This window comes from Sapajus apella, unplaced genomic scaffold (assembly GCF_009761245.1).
Source record: "Sapajus apella isolate SASKATOON/1434 unplaced genomic scaffold, GSC_monkey_1.0 scaffold5, whole genome shotgun sequence".
Taxonomy (NCBI): domain Eukaryota; kingdom Metazoa; phylum Chordata; class Mammalia; order Primates; family Cebidae; genus Sapajus; species Sapajus apella.
The window spans coordinates 45,913,159-45,930,043 of NW_022436945.1; positions in this window are offsets into that span (position 1 = coordinate 45,913,159).

Consider the following 16,885-nt stretch of genomic DNA (forward strand, 5'->3'; position numbering starts at 1 on the left):
GAGGATGGTGGCCCTCTTCTCACAGCTACACTATGCAGAGTCTCAGTGGGGTCTCTGTGTGGCAGCTCCAATCCTACATTTACCCTCTGCACTGCCCTAGAAGAGATTCTCCATGAGGGCTCTGACCCTGCAGCAGACTTCTGTATGGATATTCAGGTCTCTCTATACATCCTCTGAAAGTTAGGTGGAGGTTCTGTGCACCTGCAGGCCCAACACCACATGGAAGCTGCCAAGGCTTGGGGGTTACACCATCTGAAGCAACAGATAAAGCTGTTCCTTGGGCCCTTTACTCATGTCTGGAGCTGGAGCAACCAGGATGCAGGGTGCCACGTCACAAGGCTGCACAGAGAAGCTGGGCCTTTGGCCTGGCCCACAAAACCATTTTTTTCTTTTAGGCCTCTGGGCCTGTGATGGGAGAGCCTGATGCGAAGGTCTCTGAAATGCTCTGGAGGCATTTTCTCCATTGTCTTGAATATTGACAATCAGCTCTCTTTACTTATGCACATTTCTGAAGTAGGCTTGAAGTTTTCTACAGAAAATTGGCTTTTCTTTTCTACCACATGACCAGGCTGCCTATGTTCCAAACGTTTTATACTCTGCTTCCCTTTTAAATGTCAGTTCCAGGTTCAGATACTCTCTTCTTTCACACATATGAGCGTATATTTTAGAAACAATCTGGTGACATCTTGAATGCTTTGCTGCTTAGAAATTTCTTCCAGCAGATACCCTAAATTATGTCTCTCAAGTTCAAAGTTCCACAGAACTCTAGAGCAGAGCTAAAATGCCACCAGTCTTTTAGCTAAGCATTGCTCAAGACTGTCCTCTACACCAGTTCCCAATAAGTTCCTCATCTCCATCTGTGACCACCTCAGCCTGGACTTCATTGTCCATATCACTTTCAGCATTTTGGACAAAATCATTCAACAAGTCTCTAGGAAGTTCCAAACTTTCCCACATCTTTCTGTCTTGTCCTGAGCCCTCCAAACTGTTCCAATCTCTGCTCATTACCCAGTTCCAAAGTCATTTCCACATTTCAGGTATGTTTATAGCAGTACACCACTCTTGGCACCAGTTTTATGTATTAGTCCCTTCTCACACTGCTATATAAAACTACCTGAGACTGGGTAATTTATGAAAAAAAAAAGAGTTTAATTCACTCACAGTTCAGCAGACTTTATGGTAAGTATAGTTGAGAGGCCTCAGGAAACTTACAATTATAGTGGAAGGTGAAGAGGAAGAAAGCATGTCTTACCATGGCAAAGTAAGAGAGAGAGAGAGGAGAAGAGGAAAGTTCCACACACTTTTAAACCATTAGATCTCATGAGAACTCATTCACTATCACAAGAACAGCAAGGGGGAACTCTGCTGCCGTGATCCAGTCACCTCCCACCAGGTCTCTCCCCAAACATCGGGAATTAAAATTTTCTGTGATATTTGGGTGGAGACACAGAGCCAAACTATATTGCTGACATACCCACAGTGAATTAATTTTCAAGAAAGGTGCCAAGAATATACACTGGGAAAAAGATAGCCTCTTCAATAAGTGGTACTGGGAAAACTGAATATACATCTATAGAAGAATGAAACTAGACCCCTGTCTCTCATTACATACAAAAATCCATCAAAATGGATTGAAGATTTAAATCTAAGACATCAAGCTATGAAACTGCTACAAGAAAACTTTGGGGAAAATCTCTAGGATATTGGTCTGAGAAAAAATTTATTCAGCAATATCTCAGAAGTACAATCAAAGCAAAAATGGCCAAATGGGATCATGTCAAGTTAAAAAGTTTTGTACAGCAAATAATACAATCAATGGTGAAGAGACAGACTGCAGAATGGAAGAAAATATTTGCAAACTATTATCTGACAAGAGATTAATAACCAGAATATATAGGTAACTCAAATCATTTTATAGGAAAAATCTAATAATTGCATCAAAAATGTGCAAAAATTGAATCGATATTTCTCAGAAGACATACAAATGGCAGACAGGCATATGAAAAGTTGTTCAACATCAACGATCATCAGACAAATGCAAATCAAAACTAAAATGAGATATCATCTCATCCCAGTTAAAATGGCTTATATCCAAAAGACAGGCAATAACAAATGTTGGCAAGGATGTGGAGAAAAGTGAAACCTCATTTCCTGTAGGTAAAAATATAAATTATTAAATACTACAACCACTATGGAGAACAGTTTGGCTGCTCCTCAAAAAACTAAAAATTACAGTCAGTCAAAGGAGTAGTTCCATAGATATTAATTATATCTATTTTATTTCCATATCTATGTATATCTATATCCCTCTATATATCTATATCTATACATTTTTTATATATTAATGATTTCCATAGATATATTAATGACTACCAGTTGGAGTCAAATTGCATCTAGGATGAGGCTAGATTTAGATAAATAAGTCATATCTGGAAGCTCATAAAATATTAGCCATAGAATGTCATCTCAGACATTTATTAATATTACAATAATGTGACTCTGCCTTTTATATATATAAATGGGGATACTTAATTTAGTGTTGATGGAGTAACACTAAATTTTTACTTTATACTTCTTTAAAATTTTACTTTATAATTTTTCTTATTATTTCTTCATTAATGGAAGTAACATGAGTTATATAATTTATTTTTCAAATAAATTTTAAGACATTTTGCTGTCTATTTCTAAGCCTAATGTCTCATTTTGATGAGATGATATAATCTGAATAATGTTGATCAATATGAAATTTATTAAGATTTTCTTTGTGGACTGGATTATGTAAATATTTGGCACTTTCTGGATGTGCTAAAGAAAAATGTTTACCTTTTTCTTCGGATATAAAATTTCTCTCTAAATATTTTAGTTTAAATTAATTAATTATAATATGAGTATTTGTCTACATTATTTATCATTTATGTTTGTAAAGTTTACAGCTATATTTGTCATTTATTTTACCCCATAATCTATCATTTGTTGCTTTATAGGTTTTGAGTCTATGTTGTTAAGCACATATAGATTCATAAGACATTTATATTCTCTTGATCTTTGCTCCTTAACAGCCTGTACCATTTTATGATGTTTTTCTTCTATAAACATATCTTTAGCCTTTTCTGTATCTTTATTTTAAGTATGAGAACAAACATTTTGGGGTGCATTGGTGATTTATCTTAACATACATGAGTTTACTTGGTAATAACAACAAATTTATATCTATATTGTACCACTTGCTGTTTGGGGAAGTTTTTCACATATTTTATATTTACCAATTTTATCATTTTTTGGCTTTTACTTTCCTATATTGAATAAAATAATTATTTTTTCCTTGGATTTTTCTAGTATTCACTACATTCTTTATTCAAAATTGTCAGGTCACATCAGTTCTACCTTTATGGGAAGGCTGATTCTATCAGCATAAAGTTGATAATATTACCAATCCCATGAAGTTAGTAGAAATTCACTGAAACAAAATTCTCATTTATTCTCCCATCTTGACTTAGTTATCTATGTAACTAATTAAAATACTTTTTAATCAGTCGTTTATGTGCTGTAACAGTGGTTCTCAATTCTAACTGCCCAACAGAGTCACATTGATGCTTTTAACATCACTGATATTCAATATGCACCCCAAACCAATTAAATCAGAAGGCCTGGGAATGGCCTATTGACATTTGTATTTTGTAAATGGTCCCAGATAGTTCTAATGTGTAGTCAAATATTGAGAACCATAGGTCTAATCAAAAGCAAGTAGCAAATACAGTATAGTTCTGATCTTAATTGTATAATATTTTCCATTTATACTTATTTCATCTCGTAATTCCAACATGTGTTACTTTATATCTTTTGAGTCTGTATTTTGAGTCTGTATTTTGCTTTATATATTTTGAGTCTATATTTCTAAAAATGTCATATATTTATGATATTTATATTCTCTTGATTTCTGTTCCTTAACAGAATGTATCATTTTATGTTTTTCTACTGTAAACATATCTGTCATTAATTTATTTTGAACCAATCTATTTTAGTTTAAATGTTTTGTTATAAATTTCAATGTCTTTGTTATCATGTTTCATAATATTTAACATACCTGACACAGTTCAATTATAATGATATTCATGATCTTCACGCATCTGAAAATAAATAGAGAATATTGTTCATAGTCACATGTATACACTACACTAAGGGGAAAAAAAGGCAAAGCAAATGCTTTATAATTTCCAGTACACGCACAAAGAATGTTTTACATTTATCACTCTCAGGAATTACCAACACAATGACTATCTCATAATAGAAATTAATAAAGTATTTGTCAAATAAATAAATTCCCACAAGTAGCCATATTTAAAATATGTTTGCCTATTCAGTCTGTTTCCGTGTTCTTTCCTTTCCCATATATCCAGTCTTATGTTATATTTGAGAAAAGAATTTATTAAATATTTGAATACATTATACTAATGCCAAGATTTACTGAATGTGTACTAGTGCCAGTTAATGCTCTCATTACAATGTAAATATTAAGTTATTTAATCATCACAATAGTATGTGCTGTTATTGTGAAAAAAGTTTGATCAAGTTGCCCAAGTTCACACAGCTAGTAAGAGGAAGTGCCAGCACTTGAATTTAGACAGTTCATGGTCTTTGACTTTAGTCACTACCCTAACAACCTCCTTAAATATATTTTAATAATATATCAAATGTTTATTAATTCAAAATCTTGGCCCCAGTATGTTACTTTATTTGTATTTGTACTTAATTTTTTATTCTGAGGCAGGATCAAACTCTGTTGCCCAGCATGGAATGCAGTGGTGTGATCAAAACTCACTGAAGCTTTGAGCTCTTGGACTCAAAAGATCCTCCCTCATCAGCCTCCCTTTCAAGTAGCGCCTCACTGGGCATTTTGGTTTAGTTTGGTTTTGTTTGGACAGATGGGATATCACCACATTGCCCAGGCTGATCTCAAATTTTTGGCCTCAAGCAATCTTTCCACCTCGAACTTCCAAATTGGTGGGATTATAGGCGTGAGCCACTGTGCCTGGCCCAATTTTACTTTTATTAATACCTTACTTCTAAATGATCTCCTGGCTATAAAAGTTCCTAAGATTTTTCATTCTGCTTCATGACACTGATTTATTCATTTATATTTTTATTTGTTTCAGGATAAACAGAAACAATGAAAACTGAGTTAAGGAAATTGCTCACCTTCTTCACGTCTACACTCTTACATGCCATGTAAATCCAAAAGCAGGAGAGCTACTGATGCTGAGAAAAGAACAGTCTATACATACATGATCTTGAGTGTAATGGGGTTATGAGGTAGTGGTAGGGCATATAATATAAGGAGTCAAATGTTTGCAATACCCCATGCTAAGAGCATTCTAGATGTGAACAAATACTCTAGACACTCTAGAGTCAGTCTGTGCAGTCCAATTCTGGCACCGCTATTGGTTTTGTGGCCTTGAAGAATACGTTTGTATTCCACACAGTCCAGCATTCTCAGCTGTATTATGGGGATAGTAATAGCACTGATTGCATAAAGATTTTTTTAGACTTAATAACGTATACAGAATGAAGTTAAAACAGTACCTAACAATTAGTATGTCTTGCTTAATAATTTGTTATTCCTCTTAAGACATGTATCCTTTGGGCTCTTCTTTCATTGATATTTAAGTTAATAGCGATTTCATGTAACTGAGTTTTGGTGCTTGAAAACAATGTCATGTGTTTGTACATAGGCAACTCCCTACTCCTGCACTACCATCTGCTCCAGCACCCCAAAACTCAATGAAATTCATGTGTGAGTGAATGAATTTCACATGTTTATCATTGTGTTTGGCCCCTTATTACTTATTTTACTCTTAAACATGTCTAATTTTTACCTCCTGAAAATTTTAGAAAAAAGAAGGAAAGATTCTGTTATCAAGTAAAAGAATGGGGCATGGTGTTACCATCTTTTCAGTTATGAACTAAAGAATTGAATTGATTTTATTCTGCAATTTAGGACAGAAAAGTTCTGGTGCAATGGTATGACAGGACAGTAGAAATAAAGCAAAACTTCTATTTATTATTTAACTTCCTTCTAGTGTGAAATAGGTTAAGATTCCTTATTATTTGGAGATAAATCTCAAGAGAGCAGCTGAACTTAAAGGAAGCATTGCTTTGATTTGTTATAAAAGTGAATGTTCCTAATACAATGTTAAAAATTACCTAGCCAAGACCTTGGATGATTCATTACAACCAAGTGGTAATAGTGAGAGATCTACTTTTTCCTGGTTCATCTCAGTTTCTCCTTGTTTTTCTACAGTTATACAGTTCATGTCTCTGTCAAGAAGCACTAGCTTGAGGCAAGAACCTAAGGGCAATCAGATGATAATTTCAGCCTCTAATCCTACCCTTTAAGTAATTCTCTTTTATAAAGAAACTTAAGTTATTCTCATAGATACCCAGTGCAGTAAAAATGTGTATGTTATAGGTTAGGCTGTAGAGAGGATGGCTCATAACCAAGAACCACGGAGCAGGAGATTATGACCTACAGTGGATTTTAAAAATTGGAATCACAAATTTTTATTGACAAAATGTCTTTTAGAACAAGCATTTTATTTCAGTGCTGTCAACGATAGGCTCTGTAAAAACGTACTGATTATTTATATGACATGTCTCCAGTTTGGTTTTTAAATGATTTTAATAAAATATTCATTATATGTGCCTAGGTATTTCTTCTGAAATAATCATATCATGCTTGAGCGCTGATAGTGCAATGCTTCTGCCCAAGTTTTATTTGTAAGAAATTTCTCAAGCAAATCCATTTAATCATTTATTCATTCATTCAGTCAGTCAGTCAGCCAGTCTGTCAGTCAGTGAGTCAGTCAGTCAGTCGATCAGTGAATTATTGAGTAGCTGCTATATGCCAGGTAGGTACTGACTGCCGGAATTCAATGTGGATCAGAAACAGACATGCTTTCTGTTATATTAGAACTGGGGAGAGAGAAAGATCTTGAACAAATAACGACACACACGAGAATATATTTGCAAGAGAAAATTATTTTAAAAAGAGAGAAACATGGAACTCAGAAAGTGTAAAATAAGTACAGTAGTTCCTCCTTATCCACAGCTTCACTTTCTGTGGTTTCAGTTACCTGAGGTCAACTGTGGCCTAAATGCATAAACAGAAATTTCAGAAATAATTCATAAGTTTTACATTGCATGCTGTTCTGAGTAGACTGATGAATTCTTATGTTGTCCCACTCTGTCCCATGGGAACATGGCTCATCCTTTTGTCGTGTGTATCTACACTGTCTGTGCACTCAGCACAGACACTCAGCAGCCACCTTGGTTATCAGATTTAGAAAACAAAAACATAGTGTGCATAGAGTTTGGTACTCTCAGAGGTTTCAGGCATCTTTTGCGGGGTGGGTGTTGGAACTATTCCTGGAAAAAAGAGGGGACTAATTTATCTCTCCCAAACCCAAAAGTCAGTTGAAGCTTTTCCAAAGGATTATAAGAATTCTTGAATTAAAAAGAAAAAAAAATGTAGTCATATTTGTGAACCATCTTAATCTAAAATTAAGAATGTTCTGTGAAAAATCTATGGAAGATTATAATAGTATTTCTAAAAAGCACTTACCATTATAGATTATTTGATTAACAGTCTTTTTACTCATCTGTAAGATATATTGAATATCTCCTTCTATGTATATCTATAAAACTAATATATATCTCTATAAAACTTATGCTGATCTTATTTTTTAGCTTTTTATGAATACATAATAGTTGTAATAATGCTGATCTTATGATTGATTTGACTAGGTTTAGCCATCTACATAAATTAAAGGCCTAAGTTTAGAAAGTTAAGTATATTTGATAATACCAAGTGTCGCTACTATTTCATAAATAATTTTGGTAGATTAAAAGACTTTATAAAAATTTATAACCTTTCTTTTCTAATCAATATCAACAAAAATTGCAAAATCAATTTTGACTACTCCCGCATGTGACAACACTGATACAAGCCACTATATCTACTGGCTCTGGAAAGCTGACTACAAACTATAAATACATAAATGTGTAAATAAATAAGAAGACACATGATTATAAGATAACCCAATATACTTAACTGTTTTTTTTTAAAATATACATAATTTTATGAGTTAGGTATTTTTTAAGAGAGTTAAAATACATGCTTTCAATACAAAATTTGAGGATCAGATTTTAGAATTTAAAAAATAGGAGACTTTTCACATATGCTATTACTTTTGCAAACTGAAATACTGGAAACATATTATTTTGATGATAAAATACTAATTTTGGTTAACCATATGGCTTTTAGAAACATCTCTCAAAAATTATTGAAAGCTAAGACAATAACATTATTATTTAAATGATCGATTACTAAATTCAAAAATATTATTGACAAATATGTTGTTTTTTAATGTTTAGATAACATCCATAGTAGTATACACCAAGTTTACCTCTAATTCATTTTAGGTATATTTTATCAATGTTAAAATCAGCTAGCTCTTTGAATTTGCCATGTAATAATGACCTATATCTCTAGAAATAAAAACATTACTTAAAAACAATTTATGAAATTTGCTTAAGACAACACAAATCATCATGGTGGAGTAAGTGTTTGTACTAAAAGGTCCTGGATCCAGAGTTTACACTCTTACATACTGAGTGACTCATTTTCTCTATTTGTGTAATTAAATTGCAGTAATTATTTTCAATACCTTATGGAGCATGCACACACAAGTTTTTACTGTTAAACACTAAGTTTATACAATTAAGAAAAAATAATATAATTTATACTAAGTTTTTTTAAACTATAATTGGCATTATTAGACTAAATTAGTCTATAATTTAGACTATAACTGTCTATCAATCAAAAGTCATAGTATTGTAATCAATGTAGGTTTATAATATTTCTTTAAAGCATTTACCATATTATTGTGACCAGTAAAAGATTAAGGCTATTTTAATAGTGAATATTATTATTTCTATTTTAGGCTTCAATTTTAAATTTGTATCTAAGTTCCTTGACTTGACTTTTAGGTGAGGTGAGTGCAAGCCCATCTGTCAAAGATAAAAAGGATCCCTAATTGTCTGTTTCTCTAACACGGCTAAAATAATTTAGGAATTGTCAAACACAGCATTATCAATGCTGAAGCTGTAGGACTGAAGCTGTTACTTGTCATTGCCCTTAGAGTATTCAATAAGAACAGTTTCAATTAAAAATATATATTTTTTAAATTAAAGCTTTCAGTTAAAATAAAAGTAAAAATATTTGGATTAAACAATTGAAAGAGATATATGTGACTGGACATAGTAGCTCATGACTGTAATCTCAGAACTTTGGGAAGCCAAGGTGGCTAGATTGCTTGAGTGCAGGCATTCAAGAACAGCTTAGAAAATATGATGATACATTACCTCTAAAAAAACAATTTACCCGGGGGTGCTGGTGTGTGTCTGTAGTTCCACCTATGCCGGAGGCTGAAGTAGGAGGCTCACCTGAGCCTGGGAAGGTTGAGGCTGCCGTGAGCTGTGACTATGCCCCTGCACTGCGGTCTGAACAACAGAGGGAGACTAGAAAAAAAAAAAAAAAGAAGAAGAAAAAAAAAGAAAGATATATATGATTCAGATAAATACTATATCAAATATTTTAAAGAATGAGTAGGGCACATAAAACATGGACACATAAATAATGCTATAATTATAAAGGAAAAGGAATATATATTCATATATCAGTGTTTATATATTTTATTCCACTTTTCCTTTATATTCACATATCAGTTCATGTTTTCCTTTATATTTATTTACCAGTTCGTTATATTCATATATCACATATTCATATAACAGTTCAGTTTTAAATTTAAGAATTTTCTAACAAACAAATATATCAGTGTAGTATGAACCAATAAATTTTTTATTTTCTTTTTAATTGTGATAAATTGTAAATTTTGCTTTATGTTGAATAAAGTAAAAAGATAATGTGCGTACAAGTAAAATAGATCAACATGTTAAAATAGATCATAAAGTATGTATTGATTATGCTATTTAACAGGGCACTATTAAAGAATGTGTGAGGGATAATAAGATTTAAAATGCATTCCCCTTGGTAAGTTTCCATGTTACTTACCTGAAATACCTTCTTGCCTTCCTGCCATTCCATTTCACAAGGTAAAATTTCAAACATATTTCATAGCCTCAAATGTCACACTGTCATTTTAATTACGATCCTCTCTCTGACACAATTTACTTTCATGTTTCGTATTCCATTTTGAGTACTTGTGAGAAATAGACCCCAGAATGACCCTCGACAATCCTCACTCCCTGTACTTATGCCTTGAATAATCTCCTCTTTTGAATGTTTTAAGGACCTCTGACTTGTTCTGACCAATGGAATATGACAAAGATGAAGTGGTGTCACCCCTATTTTACTTATGCCATGTAACCAAGCTAGAGCTAGTGACCGTACTTGTGGATTTGAGGCAGTAAGCAGCCATGTTGAAGAAGCCCCTGTGGCAAGAAACAACAAAATCCATGGTACACGGTTATGCAGCTGTTAGGAAATGAGTTCTGTTAGCAACCTAAAGGAATTTAGAAGTAGAGTCTTTCCCAGTTCAGCCTCCAGATGAGAATTCAGCCTGCCTTGCACACAGACTGCAGCCTTTTGAAATCCTCAGTAGAGGACTCACCTAAGCCATGCCTGTAGTCCTACCCCACTGAAACTGCAAGACAGTCTATGAACATTAGTTAAGACAGTAAGTTTTTGGTAATTTGGTATACAGCAATTTAAAAAACTAACATATTATCTATACCGCTTTTGTGGCCACTCAATTATCTACTTGTCTTTGTCTCTACACCGTGAGCTGCCTCTAAGTTTGCTTATTATTCCGCTACTTAAAAGAGGAATAAAAAAATCCCTGGCACATTTGTTTATGTTGAATTTGCTTTATCACAAAACACACACACGCGTAAGTTAACAACTTCTTAGCTATTTTTTTGTAATTTAGTGTGTATTCAAATGTTAACTACGAAAACATAAATAAATGTATTTATTACTTCCATTTTAATGAGAAAATCGAAGCATGAAAATATTACATGGCCTTTTAATGGCAAAGGTAGGATATGAACTAATTATCTAGTTATAAACCTTTATTTCTTCTGCTACAAAGAAGATATTCAGCGTTACGTATTTCTGTCATAGGATTAGTGTGTTGTACATTAAGTGAAATACAATAGATAATATGCTTAAACAGGTGCCTAATATATAGTAGGATCTTAATAAGTTCCCAATATTTTTCATTATGCCTGAACACTGAGAAAGTTTAAAACTCAAATTTGTACTCAGTTATAGCAATAATGTCATCCTATAGCCAGAAAAATTTTATTATATTTCTTTTAAATTATACTTGTTTCACTTTCTGATATATTTCGATAATCCTGTTTTATAATTTTAATATCACGAATGTCTTATTTTTTAAAATAGTCAGGGTTTTAAATATATATGTATACACACACATATATAAGTAAATATAGAACTTACTCAACAGTATACATTTTGAAGAATACATCTTTTCTTTATCTATGAGACATTTCAAAAATTAAAATCCTCCTAACTAATTCAAGTCTATCTAGTGGCTCATTAAATTCTAACTTCTACATGAAAAAAAGAACTAGAATATTGGTTTTCTGCTTTCTCAAATGTTTTCGTTCAACAGAAACTGAATCTATTTTCCCTTGCTGAACTTTTCATTTTAAAACTCCCAACACTTCTGACAGTTTCAACCCATTTAGAATGGAAGGTCTATACAGGTAAGACATAAATGGAAGGCTGAGAATTGCTTTTTTTAAGTTACTATAATGAGACAACATCTGGGATGTAATAATTTTTGTACATTGTGAGAGAAATCTTATTGCATTGTCTCAGTTATACAGTGACATTTTAAAATAACGAATAATTCTCATGTCATTTCCTTTGTATATAAACTCTTCTGGATGTTAGTTTCTAGTTAATATTTCTAGATGATATAAATCTCTTCCTACCAAACCTCTTTGCTTGCTCCAACATTTAAATACTGGGAAAGACAAAATACCAATTATTCTTATATCTGAGTCATGTTAGAAATTATAAGCAATCATAAATCACTACAGAATGCATATTCAACATTATGTGCACTTTTCACAGAGGAAGAGAGAATTTCTGAATGATCTTTCCTTCTACAACTGACATTCACTATTTCCCTGAAATGGAGATTCTGGGTATGTGTTACTTTTTTTTTTAAGTCATATGGCTCACCAGCTATATTACTTAGCAATTATTGTATAACCAGCATCCCAAATCTTAAGACAGAAAAACTCAGTATTATGGTTATAGATGGTTTGGGCTCATCTGCTGGTAGAGTTTAGCCTTTTAATCTTAGGCTTACTCTTGCATCTGCTATCGGCTGTGGGTTTCAGTGGGAGCTGCCTGGTCTAGGGCAGTCACCCTCAAGTGGTTCTCAGTTGCCTGGGTGTCAGGTAGAGCATACTAGCCTGAACATATATACACAGGAACTGTGAGATCCAAGAGATAATTAGAAGATCGCAAGCCCTCTGAAAATAAAAAGCAATAAAGACTACATTATTACTTCATATGCATTTTATTGAACGAAGAAAGCTATACGGTCAGGTTTTATTGAAGAGTTGAGTAAGCAAATCCTAATTCTTGGTACTTCTAGCTTCTGAAGAATAGCATTGTAAAGAATGCAGATGCAGGGGTGGGTGAAGATTTGTAGTCATTTTTGCAAATAGTATGCCATAATGGCTTTCCAAGAATTTTACTAAATCTTCTAGCTTTAGATTTTTTTTAAAAAATTAGTGTAACTACATTTTGTGTTGAAAGCTCAATCCTGTGCCAAAATGAACTTAACATCCTACCTCTATATACAGACTGAATGTTGGAAGAAGATAGAAAAAAATGATACAATCTATTCCAGATGACCGCTATTACTCTCCTGCTGCCGGCTTCTTTGCTCAAGTGTTCATATTTGATCTGCTCCATTTCCCGCTTCCCTGAGAATCTAGAGGCCACACAGTCATTGTTGGCTACACAGACAGTAAGAGCATTGAACTTTGGATTTAGAAAGACCTGGATGTGAAGCCCAGTCATTGTCCAACTGTGTGACCCTAGACGGAAAATTTATCCTCCCAGTGCCTGTTTCCTTATCCTGGAAAACGAGTTTAATAGTCCACATATTATATGTCTGTTGTGAGAACTTGGTGATTGTAAATAGCCCAAGAATGCTATTATACAGTAGATGTTTAATGCTTACTGATTTCCTCTACTATCAGGGCTTTCTTGGAATGTATTTTTTAAATTATAGGATCTCTTGAGTCATAAATAAAACAATGTATAGTTTTTTCACAAAGGAATAAACTTACAATTTTTCTATGGAAATACTTGGGTTGCAGATTAAAAGAGTGAACTTAATACATTATCCTAAGGTTAATAATTTTCTTGAGGATATTTTCATGGCTTCTTTCCAATCAAACATATGCCAAAAGTGCATATTTTCAAGGTGAATAATGAAACTAACGAGGTAACATTTAGGTGGTATTTATTCTTTGAAAATATAGAGAATATCAAGAACTCAATCATAATCAATGTACACAGGATTGGCATTATTAATATTTGATATATTTAGGGTTACCTTTAATAAGAGGATATTGAAGTCATTAATACAAATGAAAAGAAAAGACATAAAAAGTGGCATTGATTCGTAGGACATCAGAATATATTACTTGGCGCAACGCAATTATTTAAATGGTCTCCACTTAAACTGATGAGGTTAGAACCTCCTCATTTCCACAGGTATGTCTCCTTAGCCAGGCTTTTCGAAAGCCAGAAATGGGGGTAGAGAATTTATATTCCCTTCCACACAAATAACCCAGGAAAGCATTCAATCTCAGTAATGAGATATAAAGTCTAATTTCATTTCATGTGGGGGTGAGAAGAAGCAGATTGTTGCAAAGTCATAGACAAATGCTTATGAGATTCTTTTGAAATATATCTTTGTTCATTCAAATAAACAATCCCACATCATGACACCTTTGAAGAGTCTTCAAATGGAATGTGACTAGTAAACATCAAATTTAGACAAGCTATACGGCTGGCTATACATTATGGTTGCAATTTGACTCTCTATTGCCCCATGAAATGGTCCATAAATTTCTGCCTGTGAATTTCCTGTCAAAAACTACTCCCTACAATAAGTTCTCCAATCCGACCAGGTTGCTATTACCCGTTGGACTGGGAAATACTCATTGCCTTTGTATGCAAGACCAGTGGTCCCCAATTTTTTTGACATTCAGAAACCAGTTTCACAAAAGATAATTTTTCCATGGACTGGGAGTGGAATATGGTTTCAGGATGACTCAAGCACACCTTTATTGTGCACTTCAGATCTATTATTATTACATTATGATATACAATAAAATTATTATACCATTTACCATTCTACATTATGATGTAGAATCAGTGGGAACCCTGAGCTTCTGTTTCTGCAACTAGACAGTCCCATCTGGGGGTGAGGGAGTCCAATGACAGATCATCAGGCATTAGATTCTCATAAGCAACATACAACCTATATCCCTCACATGCATATTTCAAATAGGGTTTGAGCTCCTATGAGAATCTAGTGCTGCCACTGATCTGACAGTAGTTGGAGTTCAGACAGTAATGTGAGTGATGGGGAGCAGCTGTAAGTACAGATGTAGCTTCCCTAGCTTGCCAGCAGCTCACATCCTCCATGTGACTTGGTTCCGAAAAGGCCATGGGCTGATATTGGTCCATGGCCCAGGAGCTGGGGACCTCTTCCCAAGACCACATCCAGGCCATTTCCTAGGACTGGCTTTTGCTATGACAGGAAGTCTTTGCAAGTTTCCTGTCTGAGGTAAGCATCACTGCTTTTTCAACATTCCAGAGTCTGCTTTCTGCTTTCCTAACTGCTTGTAATGTTTCTAATAATCATCTTATGTGGATCTCCAGTATTATGTATGGTCTGGTTTTGTAAATTCTTGTAGAGCTTGTTTTCCATGTCTTTCTCATTTATTTTGGCATTTATATGAGTGCTACGTAGTAACTTCTTACTAATAGCCTTGACATGAGATTATGTCTGCTCCTGATCTTTCAGTGCCCACTTGACCTTTACTCTCTTGATCACTCAAGTTACTCTCTTCCCGGGGACAACACTCTCTCCCACATCTGTCCTGAGAAATTATATTCAATATCCTGTATATCAAAAGTGAGTTGTTTTCTTAATCACATAATGTACATGCATTATTTTTAGGGTTCTCAAATGTGGAAATTAGTCTGGTTTGTATAGCCAAAAGTAGAGGAAGCATTTAGTTTATAAAAATTAATAATTTTTTTAAATTTCATAACTTTATATAATGATATCCTGCATATACATCATTTAGTTTTTTCTCATCCCTCCATCCCAGTTATTTCCATAATTGTATTTTGAAAAGCAATTTATTTTTGAAAATATATTTTTATTATAAGCAATATTTACAAAAAATTTAAAGATGTACCTTGACATCATTGAACAGGAAATTTCCTAAGAGAAATCTTATTTTGAATATTGAAAATAGCATTGATAACATTTTGCTCTTTGCAAAGTCTGAGTAAAGTAATGAAGTTGTTTCTGCCTCTTATGTTGGCATTAAACAAGTTAACTTTGAAAAATTGAAAATAATTCAGGATCATAAAAAAGATTGCCGGAACTCCAGTCTCTCACTTTAAAGGCAAAGCAGTTCCCTTAAAGACCTAAAAACACTTTTTGGAGATTTAACAGTGTTATATTATCTATAGGAGCCTGGCGGTGACCATTTCATTTTTCTAAAGAAATCAAAATGCCACGCAGGTTTCCAGCTGTTCCTTACATCTCCTTCTTTCTCAATCGCTTTTTTTTGCTTTTTCCTACACGCTTGCATACTGTTGTCCAAAATAGTCACATATTTTGCTGTTTCACTTCATTCATTAGGCTTTTGCTTTAAAAACTGTCAACTTCTCAGAGAAGCTTTTGTTGATTACCTTATTCACGATAGCAACCCAATTCACTCTTTCTTTTCTCAATCCAGTTAATTTTCCTTTGAAAACTTGCCATTACTACATCATTTTATACACATATGCAAATATGCATATGCATATGTGTATAAAGTTATTGCCTGTAATTCACACTAGAATGTGTGATCCAGAGTGCCAGATAGTCTCAGAGGAAAGAGAAAAAATTGAACAGGTATATTAGTAAGTACACACACACATACACACACACCCATGCAATAGCATAGTACAATCATTTTCCAGTGTAGAATCATTGATACTTTATAATGACAGCAGCCATCTTAACCAAATAGGTAATTAGGATTACTAGCCAAAACTCAGCTGATAGGCAGCTAGGAAAAGATATCATCTATGCTATAGATCATAGCTATGCTAATTCCATAAATAACTTGGCATGCCAGTCAGAATCATTTTTTTATCATAAAAATAAGTTCTCAATTAGTAGAAAGTTATTAATTGCCAAAACCCATCAGTATGCTGCATCCAGACCCATTTCACATGCAAGGATACACAAAGACTCAAAATAAAGGGATGGAGGAAGATTTACCAACCAAATGGAGAGTAAAAAAAAAAAGCAGTAGTTGCAATTCTAGTCTCTGATAAAATAGACTTTAAAGCAACAAAGATCAAAAGAGGCAAAGAAGGACATTATATAATGGTAAAACGATCAATGCAACAAGAAGAACTAACGATCCTAAATATATACGCACCCAATACAGGAGCACTCAGATACATAAGGCAAGTTCCTAATGACTTATAAAGAGACTTAGACTCCCACACAACAAT